At 37.4% G+C, this 16,782-nt stretch overlaps 1 pseudogene; it reads left to right on the top strand.

Annotated features, from left to right (window-relative positions):
* Positions 1-13,250: 13,250 nt before the first annotated feature.
* Positions 13,251-15,649, top strand: LOC106829841 (developmentally-regulated GTP-binding protein 1 pseudogene; annotated as a pseudogene).
* Positions 15,650-16,782: the final 1,133 nt, after the last annotated feature.

Raw genomic sequence — 16,782 nt, 5'->3', positions numbered from 1 at the left:
TGTCTGGAGCCCCATGACTCTTTTCTGTTGTTTCTACTGGGTTTCTTTCAGTCAGCCTTTTCTCCTCATCTGCCTTGCTATCTTGGATATTTTTTATTATATTACATTGCATTTGCAAAATTGATTGTATAAATAATTTTATTTGGGGCCTAAGATGATATCAGCTTGCACCAAGGGTGAGTTATCTCTTGTTTCTGCCGGGGACACTATAAACATAGGATTATCTTTATCCACTCCCAGAAACTGAAATGTTCCAGAGCTGACTTCAGCCCCTGTGAGGGCCTTTCTATATCCACTGCACCCTGACTCTTAGGTTGTAGCCCTTTGGGACCCCTCTTCAAAGCTACAGGCATCCACCAGAGCCCAACCTCCTTCACGGGCCTTGGACTCCAATTTCTGTTCCTCTTGAAATATGGAATAAAATTGGAATGTATTCTTTTCTGACACACTTCACAAGTAATAACTATAAGTAAAAATTTAATTGTAATAAAAATAAAGAAACTATAGAAGTATTGGAGGAAACTATGGAGAATTCACATATAAACTTGGAGTGGGAACGGATGTTCTAACCATGGCTTGAAATCCAGAGTCCTCAAAGAAAAGATAATTTTCACTGTGTAAGAAAAAATTCAGCATGACAATAAATACCATAAATAAAAGGCAACCCAAGTAAAATATTTGCAATTCTATCACAGACAAAGGACTACTTTTGCTACAACATATAAACTGCTAAAAATAAATTAGAAAAATGATAATGGGCAAAGGTTACAAAAAGAAAAGCAACACAAGTAGCTTTCAAACACATAAACAGATACTCAAACTCACCAAAAATAAAAAAAAGTGATTAAGCTTTTTTTTGCGATGACTCTTTATCTTACCATATTTGCAAAACAGAAAAGTTTGAGAAAATACTCCATTAATGAGACCAAGGAGAAAAAGATAAGTATGGCTGATTGAAATATATACTGGTGCATTTCATATAAACAAAAATTTGGCAATTTCTGTCAAAATTACAGAAACCTCTGACACAACAATCCAACAATGATATATTTTTCAGATATACTTTATACAGGAGAAAAATGATATAGATGCCCACATAGTCATTGCAGCACATTGTCCAATAGCAAAAGCTTACATTTGTATTATCAAAAATGCATCTATGTGAGATAGGTCAAATAAATTATGAGGACTAAAATCATTGTTTCTATTTTCATAGATATACTACTGCAAGTCTAACATTTGTAATGTATATTATTGTTACATATAAAACTAAAATGATTACTGATATTACACACAAAAATTAAAAGCAGAGTTGCATAAACTAACAGAAACCTTATAAAGTAAAAAATGAAAAAAGTAAACAAAAACTTATGTAAGCATTCCACGCTTTGTGGATTTCTGTATGGACAGAGAGAAGGGCTTTGCCAGGAAAAGAAGAGAATAAGAAAAAGATTCTGTTGGGATATATCATCTAACAATGTGTTTTAGGAGAGTATATGAGTGGTATATTTTATAAGCCTTTCAATAACAGGAAATAACTTTAGTTGCCTTCAGAATTGAACGATAAATTGGCTGGAAATGAAATTCTTAGATCAGAATCTTTTTCCTTCAAGCTTCTCCTGAAAGGGCCTCCATCACACCCTAAACTAGACTAGATTATACACACACACAAATACATCTTTCCTTTCACCTAATGCTATATCATATATGTAATTATTTCACTAATAAATTTCTTCCTCACGATCCTATAAACTCTATTATAATAGAGACTGTGATTATTTTATTTGCCTTTTATTCACCTAGGCTTATGTCTGACATAAAGTGTAGAGTAAATATATTTTTAAATGAGCAAATGAGCAAATGCAAAGAAGTATATAAAGCCCCTGTCTGTATTGCTTTATTTTCTTCTGGCATTTAGTATTAGAGGAAAGGCATCTAAGGAAAGGTAAATTTTGCTCTGTAGTAAATAAGCTGTACATTCTAAGCTCATGCTTAAAGGATTTTTGTAATCCTCTTTTGAATTTGGTACGAATTTGTCTATGTGTGAGGCTTTTTATACTCTGCACCATGGAACTTTTTTTTTTAGTTGAAATCATTTGGATTCAAAATTCAAATACCTCTATTAAGATGTAATTATGCCAGTCAGTGATGCAAGATCTTGGGTAAAAATGTGAACAACAATAATAGCTAACACAGAGTGCTTCCCCTGAGCCAGATGCTCTTCCAGGGGCTTCGTGCAGAAGAACCAATTAATTCCAACTTAACTCTATGAGGTTGGGTTAATTACATAGACGAAGCATCTGAGATAAACAAAGGTGAAGAAAGTTGTCCAAAGGAGAGAATCATTTTTGGGGAGAAGAGATTCTTCTTGATGCTTAAAACAAATATCATCTACACGTATGTAAATTATGTATGCATGTGCATAGAACACATATATAGAGGAAACTTAGCAGACATTGCTTCAGAGAGGACTGAAGGACCAAGGATTTATGTGAGAGGAGGACGATGTTTCACCATAGATACCTGAAAGTTTTGATATGTGCATATGTTACATTTTCATTTTTTTAAAAAAAGAGGAAAAATACATACTACCTATCCTTAATGTGAGTTATTTATGTTCCACTTGGCAAGGGATGCCAAATGAAGGGAGGAAAGCCAAGGCCAAAATCGTCAATATTGGCAGTCTAGCTCATGGTCAGTTCTGTTTAACAGAGAATATTTAGGGTAATTTATAAACATAGAAAATATGTATTTTATAGATGTTACAAGTATGCCTTGGGGGAAAAATACATTACAAAATATAGTTTGTTTCCTTCTACTTGAATTCCTTAATATATTAATTCATTTTAAAAGGCCATTTTGAAATGTGTTCCCACTGTAATATATGACTGCACATTAGTCACTTTATTAATAGAATAATTACATTGTACTCTCTCTACATGTACTGATAGTCAGAAGCATTTCTTTGAAAATAGCACTGGCTTTTTGATCCCCATAATTCCAGTCTTGTAATCAATAAACATCAAATCAGGAGCAAATCTCATCATTTTCAAAGCTATACTGAGGTAGTATGATGACGTCTCAGTCTAACATATTCTTTCAGTTCTTCGGAAAAACACCTATAAGGAGAACTAGTCTATTTGTCCATCTCAAAATGTATTTTTAAAAAAGTTACAATCTAGAAGACAGGAAATAAATGTCAGAAGACAAGACTTATACGAGGATGAGCCACTACTACTATTTTGCCTTCAGCTCAATCATACTCACCAAATGAATAATAATTACGGGACACAGGCTGGGATGGGATAGGACTGGCTGTGGTTTTTTTTTCCTTTGAGATAAGTAGGGGAAGAAAAGACCCTAATCTTAAGGAAAGCATTTAATCTCTATAAAAAATACGGTTTAAATAAATATGCATTTGATGTAAAAGGTATCACATCATCTGGAGAGATATAGGCTAACAATAATAGCTGACATTGAATAACACATTCCAAGTGACGGTGCACTCTTACATTCATTGTCACATTTAATGTCCCATTTCTAAATGTTCAAGATGATGAAACAAATGCCACAAAGTAAGTAACTTATTCAAAATAAAACACCTTGGAAACAGAAGAGGAGAAACTGAAACCCAGGACTCTCAGTTCTAAATCCAGAGTCGAGCACGCAGCACTCATTCACCAAATCTTTATTTAACCCCTCTCTGCTAGGTGCTCTGCGAAGACCTTGGGGTGCAATTCTCTCAAGGAGCTCACTTTTTAGTCAGAGAGACTGATAGTATCAAGTGAACAAATTTCTTTTTAAAAATTATATTTTGTGGAGGCTGGCACAGTGGTATCATGGTTAAGTGCACACGTTCCACTTCAGTGGCCTGGGGTTCACCGGTTGGTATCCCGGGTGTGGACATGGCACTGCTCATCAAGCCATGCTGTGGCAGGTGTCCCACATATGAAATGGAGGAAGATGGGCACGGATGTTGGCTCAGGGCCAATCTTCCTCAGCAAAAAGAGGAAGATTGGTGGCGGATGTTAGCTCAGGGCTGATTTTCCTCAAAAAAAAAAATACATTTTGTGATAAATTGTGTAGTGGAAATTAAGTGTGTGCTGCGATTAAGGTGAGGTGAGGCCTCTTGTAGTAGGGGAATCAGGGAAGTCTTCTCAGAGGTTATGGCATTGAGCTGAGCACTAAAGGATCAGAAGAAGCTGCTCCTAGAGTAGGAGGAAGAACATTACAAGTGCAAAGAAAAACAAACTCCCCAAGATTCCAAGAAAAAACTTCACGTCCGTGGAACAAAAATGAGGCCAGTATACTGGATTGTGGAACCAGAGGAGAATAGCATGAGTGAAGTCTATAGAGGTGGGAATGGGGCCAGATTATATAAAACTATGTACATTATGAAAGGAGTTTGAACTTTATTCTTAATGACATAGAAATTCATTTAAGGAGTTTAAACCAGAATGTAACTCTATCTAATTTACATTTTAATTGTAAAATTTGCTTGGCAAATGAGTAGATGGTGATACCACCTATTTAAGTTGACTGTGTAACTTATACTTGAACAAGGATAGTTTTGAGAATGAACGGAAGCATTCCTAACAATTACATTATGACAGGAGGTCTAAACTACGTCAGTCCCAGGTGTGTCAGTTGGCTTTTGCTACATAACATACTACCCATTGGATTTAAACAAAATTTATTTAGCTCATGATCCAACAAGTCAGTTAGAGGCGTTTTGTGGTCTGGACCTGCTTAACTTATTTCCTCTGGGCTCATGGGCAGAATGCAGAAGCACAGTTGCTGCTAAATGATCTAAGATGGCCTTTGGATCACTCTAGGCTCAAACGTCTGGCTGCTGTGAGCCCGGAGTATGGGAGCAAATGTGCCACTGATCTTTGGCTCACCCACATGGTGGCAACAGAGTTCTTTAAGCAACAAAAATTGAAGCTCCAATGCCTCTTGAGGCCTAGCTCATAACTCAGACAACTTATAATTTATCATTTCTACTGCATTCAATGTATCAAAGAAGGTCAGAAGGCCAGCCCCAAATTTAAGGGATGAGGAACAAGATTCCACCTTTTTGTGAGAATTACAGCAAAGTATTGTGGTTGTTTTGCACTCTACAACACCAGGCACACTGGAATTTATGATCATCCTGCATTTACTGAAGTGAGGAAAACAAACAACAGCATAGCTTCTTTCCAAATGCCACAAAACAAAGGCTATGCTACTGCCCTCTGACTTCAAAACAAAGGTCTTAGAATCATTAAAACATTTGGAAGCCACACCAGTACTTCAAAACACTAAAGAGAGTTGACAGCCTGGGAGGTTGTGTAAGATGGACTCTCTATGTTAGAATAATGCTTTAAACCCTCCCTAAACCATCCATATTTTCAGAATGAAGCAGGCACCTTTAAAGCAGATGCTTAAATCAGGTATATTCACTGAGTCAAACATAGAAGATATTTGTCCTTCCTGGTCCTATGCCTTCTGGTCTCTCAGGCTGCCTCTGGGGTAAATTACTCGCACAGCCCAAGGATTCTTACCCTCGGGAGGACATGCTAACGGCAGACCCAAAATATGTGACCATAATTGGACCATTAATTAACTGTCTATAGTTTTGCCAAATTTTCTAAGGAAATTCCAAGGAGTCAGGATGAAACTCAGACCACCAGAACAATAGGAAGGATGTGCCAACACCAGGGGTCTCATAACCTGACATGTTCTTACCTTTAGACCTCTTCTGATACTCCCACCCCCTCCTGCCTAGAGTACAAGATCTCCACCAATCCACACTGTAACCAGACCCCCAAGGCCTCCTGCTGACAGTCAGCTCCCAGCAAACCGAGGTTTTACAAAAGTCTTTATTTTAAAAAGCTTCCCGGAGACTCTGATGAGCTGCCAGGTTTGGGAATCCCTGATGTTATCAACAAGTTTATAGCTGAATTGAGATTCTTAATCTCACTTATTCTGGCTCCAAAATGACATCTTGGAACTAAAGCAATCATAATGTATAAATTATTTCTTAAGAAGAGACAAATTATTCTTTCGATTTATTTGAAATACTGTTTCTAGAAAAAGAAAATTTTATGTCACTAAATAAAGAAGTCCTTCTTGTAGTGGTATACTTCTCAAATTTCAGACACTTGGCTCCTGTAAATTATAATGGTTTCTTAGGGATATGGCTGGCAGATGCCACTTTTATGTAGTGAATCTTCAAGACTGGTACATTATTCTCCTGAAAGGAATGCAGAAATGTACAAACAAAAGTGAACAATAGCAACAACAAAGCACACAGAAAAAAAATTACTGCTCAATCACACATAAACTAAGGGAGAGCAGAATCAGTACAAAGAGTAAGGTTCGCTATCTCTTTCCTTCGTGTACACCAAACGCTGTTCAAGTAATAATAGCAATAATGGCTATAAGCATTGATTCCTACACTATTAGCCTCCACCAGGCCTTTCACTAAGCACGTTACTTGCATTAGTCTATTTCATCTTCAAAAAATCATGAGGTAGGAGTATCATCCCTACTTTAAAGATAAAGAATCCAGAATGTAAAAATGCTAAGTAACTTGCCCAAGTCATACAGCTGGTAGGTGATGAGGTGCGATGGGAACCAGGGGATCATATCCCCAAACCTGTAAATTCTACCATTACTACAACTCGCAAGAGAGTGAGATGACTGGGGTGGAACAAAGATGGAGAAGGTGACAACATCTGAAAACATGGTGTTGATTTCTCAGTATATCCTTAATAACGACTACAGATTTGATTTCCAAACTTGAGACTCTCCCAAACCCACCAACAATCCATAATTTGGATAAATATACAACTACTCCCAGGGGAAAATGAAGGAATCATCATGTTCTATTATTATGTTCATCTTCTAGTCCTTTACACTTAGAGAATATTATCAAGCTAAAATGTGGGTGTTCTTTTTCTTCTTTAGGGAAAGTATTGTTTGCTTTTGTTTCTATATCATATTCATATCTGTCAATGACATAAAAATTTCTTTGGTGTTTGATCAATAAAATGTAACAATATTCAGGGGCTGCCCACCAAGTGAACAGAAGTCACTGGTGGGAATTGATTGATAAATCCAATTGAATGGCTCCCATTCAAGGGGAAAAAGAGGAATAAATGCAAATCCTCCTCGCCCACACACTATCACATGGATCTTCCTACAGGAGAAAGGACATTTCACCAATTTCTCAAGTAGGGCAGGAATTTTCACAAGTAGTCAAACGAAAGTTAGCCATATAGGTATTATTCCTAGGAATAATTTTATTTGAAAGAGATTTATGTCTCGACTAGTAGTAAATATTAAGTGTTGATCATTTGAAGGTAATTTGCTCTGTGAATTTTTGCTGAAAAAGCTTTCCAAAGGTATTAGTAAAGACTTTTCAACTGTGCCTTACATTCATACAGCTCTACTTTTTTCTGCTTCTGCTCTTATTTATCTCCTAAATGGGAATTTGTCTTCTTAAACTTCTACAGTGAATACTTCAAGTGGTTTTATTAGATATATTCCAAACAGATACTGTTTCTAGTAAATGGAATATTTAAATATCTATAATGTAGCTTTATTTTCTCTTGAATGTTATACATAGAGTTTCTCTGCTATTATTATTATGTAAGACTTTGACTGAATTATGTTATTAGGAACTGTCTAAATTCATTTTAGGTACAGCTTGACAAATCAAATTTAATCATTTTCTAGATACCATAAAATTGGCCTCTGATTCAATGCCACATGGTGGGTCCAGTTATGTGAATGTATCTCAAAAAGAATAAAACCGTATATTTTCTGAGAGTATGCTCTTAATTTCATAACCCCTCTCACCCCCTCCTGTTTTCAAGACCAAAGGAGAGGCGTGGAGGGAGGTATAGGACCATACTGCCCAGGTATCAAGCGTGTAGAGACCTGTGCCCACGTTTTAACAAAGTAAGGTAGCGTGAAATTTTATCATAAATACAGACCTCCCCAAATCCATCAGTGCTAGCTAAATTTGACAGTGAGAGGATGGGGCCAGAGGTGAGGATTCTCACGGTAGCAAAATTACATGGGTCTTAACAAAACTTGTAAAGGACGTTATTTTTCTTTCAAATAATCTGTTTAAATTAGTTCCTCATAATTGCTAGTAGAAAAAAGAAGGAAATATGCCTTTTTCCTTCAAACAACTTAATAAAATCTTTTATTTATATCTAAACAGAGTTTTCAGGTATGTCAGGAACCCCACGCAAAAGATGTACATAAAAAGCAGATCTACACAGCCTATCTGACAACAAAGCCTAAAAATTTGCTTCGTGGGACTGCATGACTAAGATGAGCTGTCTACATTAATCAAATTACGTAAGAAATGGCCAAATGTCTATTATATGCTGTGTAGAGATAGACACTGACAAAGCTGGGGAGTTTTAATGAAGAGATTTAATTAAGACACACATCATCTTCAGATATTTGAGTCCTTAATTCTGAGAAAAATCACTGCCAAACTTAGCTCAGCTGTGCTAATTAGCAAAGATTGGGAATTCAGAAAATTAGGCTGTTACAAAAAGGTATGCTAAAGAGTGACTTTACAGGGTCCTGCCCAGACAGGGTAGTACTGGGGCTCTGATCCTATGACAGAGACTTTTGTAGATTTTGACCAGGACAGGACTTTAAACGACACCCAGCTAGACCTCCCAGGAAGTACAGAGTTCCTCTCTAAACATCCTCACACCTGGGAACCTCCACCCCAGAGACAAGGATTCTTAATTATGTTCTCTGGCTGTCCTTTCAATTTTTGAATAGCTCAATTTAATTGGAAGTATTGTCTTCAACTGAGCCACATCTGCCTCTTTGAGGCTTTCATTTGTTGTTTAATTCTTGCTCTATGAAATTCTCCAGATGAAGTCTAACGCCCCTGCTCCAGAACCTGTATCTTTTATGTTTTTTCTTTTCTAACACAACAGGATGCCCTGTTTTTCTACCGTCCCTCCTGTAACCCTGTTTCAGGCCTTACCACCATCTGGGTCAGTCTCTTCTGGAAGAAATTCAGTTGCTGTCCTTCTTAAACTGTGGTACCCCAAAGTGTGATCTATTTAGTGTGTCGTACTGTAGGACTATTTCCTCTGGTCCTCTGGACTCTAAAATTTTGTAACTGCTACATAAGTTTGCATTACTAACATTTTGGCAGTTACAGCACACTGTTGGCTGATTTTGAACATGTAATCAACTAAAACATCTGTCTTTTTCTTATGAACAGCTATTGAGCCCCGTCCCGCTATATTCTGTACTTCACCAGTTGATTATTAAAGTCCAAATTTGTTTCATCCTTATTGAACAAATGATCAATGTCCACTTGTAGAAAAACGACAGAATACAGCCAGATAAGCAAGATGAGCAAGAATAAAAATTAAGTAGAAATCATCCCTTTATTCCAAACATTTGAAGACAACTACCATTAACATTTTGATAAATACTTTTGTCAACTTCTTTTTCTCTGCATACAAATGGCGGCTGTTGGATATTTATGTGCCTTTTTGTGTACATGCATAAAATGTAATTATGTATACGCTTATGATCTACCTTTTTTCTAAGTTGCACTTCATACATGCCTTTAAAAATTTTAAAATACATAGTTATTCATCTATATTCTCATTTGAAATGGCTTCACAATATTCCAGTTTTAGGTGTAACGCTGTTTCAGGGACTACAGCTATGTCACAAACCACTTCAAAACACAATGACTTAAAACAACATTTATTTTGCTCACAAATTTGCAATTTGGGAGAGGTCAACAACTTGTCTCTGCTCTACTTAGCATCAGCTGTAGTGGCTCAAAAGCTGGAGGCTGGAATGATCTGAAATCTCACTCACTTACATGTCATAGTAGTTGCTGGCTATCAGGAGTGACCCTAGTTGTTTTTGCTAGAACACCTACAAGTGACCTTGCCATGTGGTCTGGGCTTCCAAAACACGGAAATACAACAAGCAGGGTTTCAAGGGAGAAAATTCCTAAAAGAGAGAAAGCCAGGTGGAAAGTCATACTGCCTTTAAAAGTTACCCAATTTCGCTTTCATTATATTCTATTCAGTGAGGGAGCCACAAAGTCCTGCCTAGGCTCAGAGGGAGGGAAAACAGACTCAAACTGTAAACGGGGTAGTGAAAAGGTAAAGGAAGAGCACGTGGGACTGGAAATATGGCTATTGTTGGAAATTTCTATCACCACAGCCGTATTTCATTTAACCTACTTAATACTGTTTAAAACTTCCACGATTATAAAAAATGCTGCAAAAACAGTTCTCAAATACACATTTGTGAGTATTTACACAATAATTTCTCTGGGATACATTCTGAGAGCAGTGATTGTTGGGTCAAAGTTTACACACATTTTAAAGGTTTTTCATAGATATTGGCAAATTGCCATTCAGGAACACGATGGCAATTTACACCCTGATCATCAGTCTATGAATAGAAAGCCCATTTCCTAACTCCAGCTTAAACACTGGTTATTATGAGACTTCTTAATATTAGCCAGTGCTACATTATTGTTATTTAAATTTGAATTTCTTTGATTACTAGTACATTTGAACATTTTATATGTCTACTGGTTATTTGTATTTCTTCTTAGAAATTGCTTTTTTCTTGGCATTTGACCACTTTTCTTTTGTTCTCTCTTTTTGAAGTTTTTTTAGAGTTTTGGGTATTAACGACATTAAACCTCGCCATATACATTGCAATGCTTTTCTCGATTTGTTATTTGCCTTCTATACTCTGTGTGAAGTTCCTATATTTTCCTGTATTCAAAAGAATAATCATTTCTTAATAATGGTTTATTTGAGGTGTTCTTCAAGACTCATACGTTACATTAAAATTCATTTATATTTTCTTCTAATACTTTTTTAAATTTAATTTTTATATAAGATCTTTAATAAATCTGAAATTTTGGTGTATGGGAAGACGTAGAGAACTACATATATTTTTATAAATAATTATCTATTTTCTTGAAACTATTTAATAATCTAACCTTGCTTCTATTATTTGAGATATCACCTTTATCATACACCAAATACTTAAGTATACTAGTTCCTAATTTTTATTTTCTGCATGCTTCCATTTATCTGTCTATTCCAACTTATTTGTCTATCAAACTATTCTTCTACCTATTTATCAGTGTATTCTCATACCATTCCACATACTGCTACTTTGTGGGCAATGATACGTAAACTGTCTTGTTTCTTAAAGCCATTTGAGAATCTGATGGAAAATGCATGTATGCACGTATACGAAATTGTTTTCATTCAATTTCCTACAATTACCCATCTCTGAGACCCCTATAAGGATTTCTTCTTTGTGCATATCTCATGAATTTAATTCCCAAGTATTTTATTATTTAGACTGTTATCGTGAATAAGCTCTTTCCCATTTCATTTTCTGTTATATTTGCTTATTAATAGCATATAGGAAAGCTGTTGACTTTCGTAAACAATTCTTTTTTATCCAGCCACCTTTTTGAATTCTTTCCAATCAAATTGTTTTCATTTTAGGGGCTGGCCCCGTGGCCGAGTGGTTAAGTTTGAGCGCTCCGCTGCAGGCGGTCCAGTGTTTCGTTGGTTCGAATCCTGGGCGCAGACATGCACTGCTCATCAAACCACACTGAGGCAGCATCCCACATGCCACAACTAGAAGGACCCACAACAAAGAATATACAACTATGTACTGGGGGGCTTTGGGGAGAAAAAGGAAAAAAATAAAATCTTTAAAAAAAATTTAAAAAAAAATTGTTTTCATTTTAAATCCTTTGTGTGTTCTATATAGAGAATCAAATCATATGCATTGAATACAATATTGCCTTCTCTCTCCTGGTATTTAAATATGATACACGTCATGTTAGAATATTTAAAACATATAACCTGGTTAGAATATCTAAGACAATGCTAAATAATAATGGAGACAGTATATTTCTATTTTTATTCATTTTTTTAATGCGTAAGTTCATGAGAATACAACTAGAGTTCACCTGGCTACATGTGCAAGATAAAAATTCTTTACTGCATTAATTTCCTTCTATATTTCATAAGTTTTTCTTCTAGTCCCAGTTTATTAACTTTTAATAAAAGTATATGAAATGTCCAGAATAGGCAAATTCATAGAGACAGAGAGTAGATTAGTGGTTGCCAGGGCCTGGAGGAAGTGGGGAACGGGGAGCGGTGACTAATGAATGGTTGCATTTTGGAAGGATGAAATGTTTTGGAATTAGATAATGGTAATGGTTGCATAATTTTGTGAATACACTAAATTGTACACTTTAAAAGGGTGAATTTTATGGTAAGTGAATTATATCTCAATAAAAAGTTACCCCAGATGGTGGTAAGGCCTGAAACAGGGTTACATGAGGGACAGTAGAAAAACAGGGCATCCTGTTGTGTTAGAAAAGAAAACTTTTATTAAATTCAGCCCATTATTTCCAACTCTAGAGATATTTCTGATTCTACTCTAGATTATATTAGCTATTAATTTTCTACTGCTACATGAATGTTCATCAGTTTCATAAGTATGCCTCGGTGTCTTAAGTCATTAATAAATTTCAACAGAAATGTGCCAGTTAGCTTCTATATAGGAATCTTCTGTTACATTGGTATAACAAGCTAAAAATTTGCTTAACATTAGAATCATCTTGTCTGCATGTCTCTATGTTGCCTTCAAGTAATTCCTAAAAAACTAAGGGATTAGCTCAAAACATGATACATTGTTCCTGCTATATCAGCCAAACCCTGCCAAATGCTGAAATCAGGGGAGGTTTTGGCAAAGTTTATTCTAAGTTACCACATACTGACTCCTGCTAATCAATGCACCCTTTTCTGTATGTGAATAAACTATTCCTTTCATAACAAAATCCAAAGTCTTCTCTAGTATTAACTAAACCTAATGACTGACAATTTTCAGAACAAAACTTTTAAAAGAAATAAAATTGTTACCGTTTTTCCTTACTCTAAATTCTGTAACCTTCCTTTAACATAATATCTCAAAAATCATAGATAATGTAGCACCTGCTAAATCTCCACTTTAGTATCTGCTTTGTATACACCACAGCCTGGATGGAGAGAAACGGTGAAAGGGACAACAGTAGAATTCACATCAATCTGCCAAGTTGCTGATGGTTCTTGAGCCACAGTTCATGGAACCTTCCATATGGAATTTTATTATAATCAAGAATTCAACTTGTCATTCCTCCCCCAAACATTTGATCACTACAAGTTATCATGAAAGATGAAGAGTCATGGACTCTGACAGGCATGACATGGAGAACGGCCCAAGGTGTGGTCCCACCAAGCACTAGGGGTCTTCAGGTCCCCTCCCCGAGAAGCCTGATGACCTACCTCAAGGACATGACTGGACCTGACCACCAATCTAGGGCAGGGTGGGGAGACAGAAGCTGTTCTGTCCACCTAAGCTCCTCTCAGCCCACCCTTCGTGGCCCCCAGCTCTGTCAGCTCCACCCTGGCAATCGGATAAAACTGGCTTCCCTCCAGGATGGGGGTGCAGCCTCAGAAGCCACCCATCCTTTGGCTTTGGTCTCTACCTAATACCCTCTTGTAAAAGAGCTTGAGCTCCCCAGCCCAGCAGAGTTTTGGTCTTCCGCAGACGTGTATATACATAGACTAGACAGTAAAACCAAAACAAAAATGGACTCACGGTGGGGACAAAATGGAGTTGGCCAACGCAGGTGCATTAAAGAAAAATGAAATTTAACCTTACCTAACATAATTGCAGGAATTTACAGGTTTTCTAAGAAATCAGCAGAGGACGCCAGCCAATCCCCAAAAGCCAGGGCTGTTCACATCATCTCTGGACTTCCTTGTTTCCCTGACTCAGCTACCCCGATCCAAATAAGGAAGAAGACCGCTAGGCAATGAACCAGCTGAAAAAGCCAAATTACTTCCGCATTTACCCCATAAAAACCTTTAGTCTGTGAGCAGTTTGGAACTACTCATTGCTCCCATAGCCTTGAGTTTCCCAGCTTGCAGGTCGAAACTCTTGCAATAAACTCAACTTTCTGCTTTGTTTCACTAAGAGTGCAGTTTGGTTTTTGACAATACATACCTGGGTCCACACAGGGGACAGCACAGAGATCCATACTGAATCACACATCCCACCCCCCCAATAAAGAAATGGCAGAAAACCTCCAAAAAAGCAGACGGAGGGTGGTTGGCTGAGAGGGAGAGGACTACTCCGCTCTGTCTCTTGCGAGGAGTAGGACGTACGCGCCTGCGCACTGCAGTAGCGTCTGGTGGTCGTTGGCCGGTCCACTGGTGGGTGCGCCTCCAGGGACTCACCACTGTCAGCAGCACCTTAGCCAAGATCCTGAAGATCGAAGCCAAGATGGCTCGGACTCAAAAGAACAAAGCCACAGCACATTACCTCGGGCGGTTAAGGCTAGCTTTGCTAAGCTTGGCAGAGAACGCATTACTCCAAAAGGTGGTTGTGGTGGTGGGCCAGGAGAGGGTTTTGATATGGCCAAGACAGGTGACACTAGAATTGGGTTTGTGGCTTTTCCATTTATGGGGAAAGCAACACTGCTCAGTAAACTGGCAGGGGTATATTCCGAGATGGCAGCCTATGAGTTCACTACTCTGACATCTGTGCCTGGCATCATCAGATACAAAGGTGCCAAGATCCAGCTCCTGGATCTCCCAGGTACCGTAAAGGGTGCCAAGGATGGGAAAGGTAGAGGCCATCAAGTCATTACAGTGCTGCAAACGTATCACTTGATCCTGATTGTTTTGGATGTCCTGAAACCCTTGAGACAAAAAAGTAATTGAAAATGAGTTGAAAGTCTTTGGCATTTGCTTGAACAGCAAACTCCCTAACACTGGCTTTAAGAAGAAAGATAAGGGAGGCATTTATCTCATGACCACTTGCCCTCAGAGTGAGGTGGATGCTGAAACCGTGAGGAGCATTCTGACTGAATACAAAATTCATAATGCTGATGTCACTCTGCTTAGCAATGCCACAGCGGATGACTTCACTGATGTGGTAGGAAGAAGCAGAGTTTATATCCCCTGTATCTATGTGTTAAATAAGATTGATGAGATTTCCGTTAAGGAATTGGATATCATTTATAAGGTGCCTCACTGTGTAGCCATCTCTGCCCATCACTGCTGGAATTTTGATGACTTGTTGGAAAAGATCTGGGCCTATCTGAAACTAGTGAGGATTTACATTAGACCCAAAGGCCAGCTGCCAGATCACAGATCCCCAGTGGTGGTGCATTACCCCAGGACCATGGTGGAGGATTTCTGCTTGAAGATTCACAAAAACCTTATCAAAGAGTTTAAATACACTCCAGTCTTGGGGGCTTGCTGTGAAACACAATCCTCAAAAAGTGGATAAAGACCATACGCTGGAGGACGTCATTCAGATTGTGAAGTGGAACCTTTCCATTTCCCCATCTGCCAGGCCAAGCACAGCAGCTTTCCCGGTGATCACCCTACTCCAATCCCCTTCTGGCTTTGGCAGCCTCTTGATCAAGATTCATGGGAGGGAGATGGAGACACTCAAAGTGGAACTTCACTTGTATTATCTTGGTGTCATCTTGTATATTGAACTGCATAAAGGACATGATAGGAAAAAAAGAAAAAATAATGACCACATTCGGTGAGGATTTCACAAATATCTTTTTGGAAATTCATAATTAACGTGGTCATAGGATCATAAACATTTTTGAAATCTTGTTCAGGGCATACGTATGCAAATCTGCAAATATGTAAACCAGGACACCTTTACCTGAGGTGAGGCTAATGAATGTTTAATGAATTCTTGAGTGACATATCCTTTCAGTGACAGTGCTCTCTCTGATTTTAATGCTTCCATATAGGACACATGAGTAATTACTTAAAGTTTTATCTTTCATCATTTAATTAATAGGAAATAAAGACAAACCTGAATATATTCTCTTACCGAAGAAAGTGGCAAAATATCATAACTACCAAAGAGAAAGAAAATTTGTGAAAGTTCATATGAGACCAACTTTGTTTTCTTTTAAAGTATCTATATTTACAGAACTATATTAAGATAAATATAAGCTTTATGGCAACCCAAATATTTCATGTTCAATTTATGAATATGATGGATAGGAACTGCTACAAAAGGTAAATTCTTAAAATATTCAATTCTAGAATGTGTCCATGACCTTTTTGCCTTGTGCCACATAGTGGATTATTCATAGAACATTGATAACAATGTGATATACAGTCTTATACACAGTGGATCAAATCATTGAGCTGGGAGATGGAAGATTGTAATTCTCATTTTGGCTCTGCCATTACCTGTATGACCTTGGCCAATTCATTCATTCATGCATTGACTCAACAAAGTTTTAGGAAACTTCTGCCATATGCTATGCACTCAACCAAGCAATGGGACAAAGTAGTTAACAAAAATGTCCCTGACTTCATAAAGCATACAGTCTGGTCATTTAACCTCTATTCAAGTCATTTACTTTCTAGTCAAGACACATAATTTCTTTAGTCTCAAGTGTTCTCGTTTATGAAATGAAAGAATTGGTTATTTATAATATCCTATCAAAGACTCCTGAGTCTTCATTAATAAAACATATGCTTTCAGTGATGTTCTCCATAATGATCGTAGGTTGTCCTGAGTTATGCATACCATGTTGCAAGATCCCTGTGTGACCACTAGCTACTGTGCCTTGAGCTAACTGGCTTTTTTGCCATATGGTATGTCAAATACCCTCACAATACTCACTGAATGACACAGGTGTCCATCCCATAA

This window comes from Equus asinus, chromosome 1, assembly GCF_041296235.1.
Source record: "Equus asinus isolate D_3611 breed Donkey chromosome 1, EquAss-T2T_v2, whole genome shotgun sequence".
NCBI lineage: Eukaryota > Metazoa > Chordata > Mammalia > Perissodactyla > Equidae > Equus > Equus asinus.
This window is presented reverse-complemented; position numbering and strand designations above follow the sequence as displayed.